This window comes from Crocodylus porosus, unplaced genomic scaffold, assembly GCF_001723895.1.
Source record: "Crocodylus porosus isolate Cpor-Errol unplaced genomic scaffold, CroPor_comp1, whole genome shotgun sequence".
In the NCBI taxonomy this organism is placed as follows: domain Eukaryota; kingdom Metazoa; phylum Chordata; order Crocodylia; family Crocodylidae; genus Crocodylus; species Crocodylus porosus.
This window is the reverse complement of record NW_017728918.1, coordinates 53,670,926-53,678,350: the sequence shown is the minus strand read 5'-3', so window position 1 is coordinate 53,678,350 and position 7,425 is coordinate 53,670,926.

Sequence of the window (7,425 nt, the reverse complement as noted above, 5' to 3'; positions counted from 1 at the left end):
GCCCCAAGGGATGATGAGGTTGAATGGTTATAAACTACTGCAAGACCATTTCAGGCTTTACTGTCCGAGTCCCCAAGGTCTGGAATAGCCTGCCGTTGGAGATGGTTCAAGCACCTACATTGAAAACCTTCAAGAGTAAATTGGATGCTTATCTTGCTGGGATCCTATGACCCCACCTGACTTCCTGCCCTTCGGGCAGGAGGCTGGACTCGATGATCTTCCAAGGTCCCTTTCAGCCCTAATGTCTATGAAATCTACAAAGACCAGGCCTAGTAGTCTTACGCTGCTAACATATATTCCTTTCAAGGTGCAATGGGATCTGATCCCCAATCCCAACAATAGTGTCTCTTGCCATGCCACCTGATCAGCAGATAGTTGGCAGTATTGGGACTGCACTAGGGCTTGAACTGGCCCTGATGTGTCCCTGCTAGTTGATAATAAGCTGAAAGGATGGAGATTGTACTGGGGTTGCCCAATCCTGCTGACAATCAGCTGATCATTGACAGGTGGGGAATCATACTGGGGCCAGCTGGAATCAATCAGCTGAATTCTGGCTGGCTCTAGGAGTCTGTAAAGGCCAGTTTGAGCCCTGGCTTGGTCCCTGGGACCCCAGAGATCAGTGGATCATCAGCTGTATTGGTCCATGCCAACTGACAATCAGGAAGACCATATAAAGAGGGATCGTTGTGAGGCAAATATTGTCTCATATTTTCCTGTCACGAACTTCTTACACATTCCTCTGTGCAACAGGTGGGTTTCTCAGTGCTGGTCATCACGGTGGCAGAATGCCATCTCAGTATGTCCAGGAAGCCCCACCTCCATCTGCTTCAGGTAACCCTGGAGTGTAACCTGAGCTGGATGCTTTCCTGATGGAGGAGAAAACCTGCTCCTGCAGACATAGGAAGCTCCAGGTATCAGGCTGAGAGGGGAGGTGAATGCCCCTGTCCCTCTACCCATTAACTGGTGATGCATTTAAAATTGGTTGGCTAGCAACCAAAATCTGCTGGCATTTATTGGATCAGGAAAATGAAGTCAGAAGGTCTATATAAGCCAAGGTCTATATAAGCCAAGGAGGGGCAGCAGCCATGAGGAGGACCCTGAGAGCAGATGAACCTGGGCATCTCTCTCTCTTGAAGACACACTACAAACTGCCTGCCTCCAGAGGAAAGCTCTATTAGTGTCTGGATGATATTTGTGAGTAACCTACTTGAAATCTAACTAGATATATAGCTTGCAGTAATTCAAATTCATGATCAAAGGCTACCATACCGCTCTTTGCTCTAAGGGCAATTCTTTGATATTGCTGTACCCTGTACCCTATTCCAAACCTACTCCTTGTAATCAATAACATTCTCCTCCGTACTAGTGTGGGAGACTCATTGGGAGAGGGTCTAGATTATGCTTTAGACTCCCCTTGGTCCAGCTGACTAAGGGAGACCACTATTTGTGCTTCAGACTAAGGAGAGCACCCCAGTTCTTGCAGTGGGTTGAGTACCCTTTAGGTCTATAAAGTCTGTGTACCTCATGAGGCACAGAACCATTAACATACTGAGATTCACGAGTGGTGACAGCATTAGCCCCAGGCTTACGAGTCTGCTCCAGGAAGGGGGTTGGCTGGACTGAGACACCCTCAGGGAGGCACTCAGAACCTGAAAGGTGGTTGGGTGCAGTGAGGTGGGAGGCTCAGTGCAGGAGCACCTCCACTGGCTCACCACACATGGTGCGAGAAGTGGGATCCCACAACAGGCTGTCTTGAAGGCATAATTTGAGGAAGGCAATAGAGTCACTGAACACCCTTGAGCAAACAATCTCTAATTTGGCATTGGGTCAGCTGGACAGTGTAGACAGCTAGGATAGCTGACAAGTATGACCAGATGACTGTGGCTGAATTGAAAGACAGAGATCTTCCAGTGAGAAAGGAGAAAGAGAGAGGACCTGATTAAGATCCTGTGTGATAATGACCAGGAATCTGGATCTCCCCGCAGGGAGGCATGTGGAACCTGGAAGGTGGTCAGGTGCAGTGAGGTGCATAGCTCAGTGCAGGAGCGCCTCCTACTGGCCCACCACAATCACAATGGCCATTTCACCTGTCTGGGCGGTCTACCCACCTACCTTGCCTGTCATGTTTTTGATGCAATGAATAAATTATTTCTAGGTGATAGGCTGCCTATTTAATACTATGATGTCTAGGGTTTACACACAACTCCATCCTCTCCTTATTTTGTCCCAAGCCTTGTAGTTGGTACTGCTTTCCATCACTTCTGCATCCCTTTGACACTGGGCTCTCTGCCCTTGTGTGTATGCCTAACTGGCACTGGACTTTCTGTACCCTTATATCTGCACCCCTCTGATGCTATAACTCACTGTGCTCTTATATCTGTGCCTCTCTGGTACTATGACTCTCTGTGCCCTTCTATCTGCACCCCTTGTTTCTAGGGCTCTCCGTGACGATTGACCACAAAATAAACATGATCCACCAATGCGATACCACAGCTGGAAAAGTGAACAAAACTCCAGCTTGCATCTACTGATGCATTTCAAGCAGAACCCAGGATGTCATCCTTCCATTGTACTCAGCTTTGGTGAGGTTGCAGCTGGAGTACTGCATCCAATTCTGGGCTCCACAATTTAGGAAGGACATGAAGAAGCTTGAAAGACACCACAGGAGAGCCATGTGCATGATCAGAGGACAAAAGAACAGGCTCATGAAGATAGGCTGCAAGCTATGGGATTCTTCAGGGGTGACTTGGTGGCAGCCTATAAGTAAAAAGTGGTGTGCATCAGGATCTGGGGGAATGCCTATTCACCAGAGCACCCCAAGGGATGACAAGGTCCAGTGGTCACAAACCCCTGCAAGATGGTTTTAGGCTGGACATTAGGAAAAACTTCTTTACTCTTTGAGCCCAACTTCTTTACTCTTTGAGCCTCCTGGAACAAACTCCCCCCAGAGGTCATACAAGCATCTAATCTGGACACTTTTAAGAAACATTTGGACGTTTATCTTCCTGGGATCCTTTAACCCTAGCTGATTTCCTGGAATTGAATGTGTGGCCAGATGTGTCCCCATGACTGGGAGCCCCATCAGTTGTTGGGTCTCCCAGCCATGGGGTCAGACCAAATGCTCCTGCAGCTGGAAGCCTGAATCAGATGGTGAGGCTTCCATCTGAGGGAGCACAGAGTGTGTCCCTGAGACTGGGAGCCCCATCAACTGTGGGCTGCCAGAGCTTGAAGCTCTGTCAGTTGAAGCAACTTTCAGCTACAGAAAGCTTGCTACTTTCCAGTTCAGGGTGAGTTTGGGATTACAATCCTGGGCTCCCCCTACACCAACAATAAGGCGTGATGGGATTTGATGCTGAACCCACAATCTTGCCTCCTGTCATGCAGGCATGTTATGGCAGGAAGCATGATTTTGTGGAACATGCATGAGATCTAACATGCCTTTACTTGCACATCCTACAGGTCAAGGTTCTAAGGAAAATGAATAAACTGTTAACTGTTCAACATTAAATAGGGGCAGGAATTCACATAGCACACTTGTGAATTTTATTTCTTTTTACTTTTCAGATCCTCTCTTTATCCCTTTTAGTATATAACACTCACTCTCCATTCAATGTTTTAAGACAAAATCTTCTCTAGTTTAATACTTTCTCTGAAGACATGTGCAACGAAAATTAACACAATTCCTTCTTTGATATAATATTGCAATTGAGTATATGAACCCTGCTGTCAATAACATAATTAGAACTAGCAAAAATTTAATGTGGAGATTTTGTCACAAACATATACATTGATAAGCCTATGCTTTAGGCAAGCAGAAGCTGTAAGGTTAATTTCCTTTGGTGTGTGCATTCGTGCCCTGTTGCATTCTGATGGCTGTTGCTGTTGCTGCTGCTGCAACCCCCCACCCCCACAAATACTACTCTACTTCTGGGTTTGGCACACATGGAATGGTAGTAAGTGGAGGGATTTATTTTTTAGTGGCAGCTTCAAAAGCAGTGTAATGATGGCATAGGCAAACATTTACTTTTGTTTTTTAAAATGCTATTTTGTTCTTAGAGGTGATTTAGTTTTGATCTAGTTTGATGGGGATGGGTTGCTCTCATATATCTAAACAAAACCAGTGTATAACAGGGAAAAAAAACCCTTTCATTTCTCATGACCAATGAGCAGATAAATGATGTACATCTAGATCATGGCATGATCTAATTAATAGAAACACAACAAAAATAAAGAGTTGTCATCAGTGCAAAAACAAGAAAAGTAAACAAATAAAGCTAATGATAACCTTTTATCATTTGCAGTAATCTCTAAAAAGACCTTTTTTTCTGTTATCAAACAGTCTAGTGCTAGTGATTCAATGAGCTCTTGGGAAAGTTATTCTATTAATTGACTTCTTTATACAAAAAGTTTTCCAAATGATTAACTGGGATTTTCCTGGTTTTAGATTCAAGCTATCATTTTGGTATATTGCTCTTAACAATTGTACGTTTCCCATTGGTGAGCACATTGCCAAAAAAAGCAAAGAACAGGTGATTATAGGTAGTCCTAGGTTGAATATCAAAGCCTACGAGGTTCAATAGCAATGCTTGGTGGAAAACGAAATAGTGAAATGCAAGGCATTCTGTTCTCATGTGAAGAATCCCCTGCAGAAGATCAACCAACCAGCATGGACTAAAAGAAGCTAAAATTCTTGTGGCATTTGCCATAAATGCTCAATAACAGTTGCAACTATTTTCAGTAGAATTAACCCCTTAAGTTACATACCCCTTCTTATTATTCAGCCTGTGTTGAAGTTTTTTAAGCAAGCTCTTTGTAATTAGCAGTGCCAACACACTGGATTTTTTTTCTAGTGTAAGACTGCTTTTCAGCTCATTAAACAGGGATTTAGTTGCCACATTTCTGTTAGCAGCAACAATAGTTACTTAACTAATTCTCTACACAGAGCAATAAAAGTTTATCCATTCTCAAATTCATGGACAGGGATTTAGTTGAATGATACTTATTAGTCCATTCAACCTTCTACTACCACATCCAAAATGTGCCTTGTAGAGTTAACTTCAATAAAAAGCATGAGGTTAAATCTCCCAAAGTGATTTTAAAAACTACCTATATTGTTGCACCTATATTATTGGTGGCCATTTGAGGAAAGAATATGTCTAGTTTTCCAACAAAATTTAAAAGACTTTTATAGTTAAGTAATTTGCTACAAGAATCAAGTTATACTAATATTTTTATGTCATGCTTTCAAAACAATGATATTATACATGTTTGTAGGGTAGTCATTACCTTTCTTGTAACTGATCTTTATTGCATGTAGCCAAATGAACTGAATCTTATTAACCAGTGAAGGTATAAGGCTAAATTAATCAAGGCTATCAAGTGGTTTAAGTAACCACTTTAAGTAAGGGGATTGTTTAAGTACCTGTTCTGATTTAAGGCAGTCATAGTCACATTTATTTCATTTGGGCAGCAAATCAACATGGTACTTTAATAGCTTGGGGCTGGTGTATTGCTTTAAGCCTCATTTGAAACAAACATAACAAAGTTTTAGGTTGAAATAGCAACAGATTACTTAATAGGAAGTTATTCATATAATCAATAACAAATTAACTACTAGGAGGACAAATCTACATGTACCATTAATGCACTTGAATTTTCTGCACAGAAAATTCAGGCACATTAAACTGTGCAGATTGCTCCAGGAATGCTACTCCAGATTACTCCAGCAGATTACTGCTTACACAGTTGTTGCTGCCAGGAAGGCCTTGGGTTCCTAGATAATGACCCATGCTTTCAGGCAGGGGACTTGCTGGGGTGGGATGGGCTTCACCTGTCTCCTAAAGGCAAGCGTGTCTTCTCTTCTAGGTTGGCTGATCTCATACGGCAAGCTTTAATCTAGCCTTGCCGGGGAGGGGACCGCAGGAAGATGAGGAGACACCACCCGAGCAAGACAGGTGACAAATGCAAGGAGTGCCCAGGTAAGAAACAGGGGTCCAAACAGTCTCCCAAATTGGGGGGTGGCACACACAGCTAGGCAAGACCGTAAATGCCTATATAACAATGCTCATGGTATCGGGAAGAAAAAGGAGGAACTCACCCTCAGAATAGCCAGTTCAGAGCCAGACATAATAGGGTTTACAGAAACATGGTGGGATTCATCCCATGACTGGGCAGTTAGCATTAGGGCCTATAGGTTTTACAGGCGGGATAAAGGAAGGAAAGGTGGGGGTGTGGTGCTCTATGTCAAGGAGCAATACACATCCTCTGCCAGCAGATGGGGTCAGAGGAGGGGCAAGCTGAAGTGCTCTGGGTCAAGATACAAGGGGGCCATGGGAAGAGGGATTTAATGGTGGGGGTCTACTATAGATCCCCCAATGAAGGGGAGGAGCTAAACTGGGAATTTTTGGGCCAGCTTGCAGAGGCACTTAAGGCAAAGGATGTAGTTGTAATGGGTGTTTTAAATTACCTGGATATTTGCTGGGAGGAACAGTCAGCCAGGTAGGACAGTTCCAGGAGATTCCTGTCTGAGATACAGGACCTCCACTTAATTCAGGAGGTGCACAGTCCCACCAGAGGAAATGCTCTGTTGGACCTGGTCCTGGCCACAGGGGATGACCTGGTAAGGGGCCTCCAGGTTCTTGACCACCTGGGTGATAGCAATCATTGTTTGCTGGAATTCACCAGCCAGCGCAGGGTGTCAGGGGCCTGCAGCAAGGTGGTAGCCCTAGACTTCAAGAGGGCCAACTTCAATGAGTTAAGAAGATAAGTGATAGAGGTGCTGGGGTTCTTGAGGGCAGAGGAACTTGAGGTTGTTCCTTAAGGAGATGATATTCAGGGCCCAAAGGGTGACCATCCCAACAAGAAGCAGGAATGCCCAAAAGCCCCCTGGCTCACCAAGGGTGTCCAGGAATGCCTGATTGTGAAAAAGGCAGCATAAAACTGGTGAAAGGGGGGTGCTATCTCCAAAGAGAAGTATACCTCCCCTGCTCAGGCCCGTAGGGGGGTTGTCCAGAAAGCTAAGGTGACATAGAGCTAGGAATAGCATCCAAAATCAAAGATAATAAAAAGTCCTTTTTCAAATATATAGGGAGGATGAAGAAAACACCGGGAAAAGTGGGGCCGCTGCAAGATATTTTGGGCAATTTGGTGGTTGCACCAGAGGAGAAAGCAGACCTCGTTAACCAATTCTTCACCTCCATTTTCTTGTGCAGAGACCGGGAGTTCCCCAACCGTGATGCAAGACATACTCGAGGGGAACTCCTCCATATCTCAGGTTGAGGAGGACTGCATTAGAGAACTTCTGGAGGGGCTGGATGTGTTCAAATCAGCGGGTCCAGATGCTCTCCACCCCAAGATGTTGAGAGAGCTAGCAGGGGTTATTGTAGGGGCCTTGTCATGGCTTTATGAGGGCTTGTGGTGCTCAGG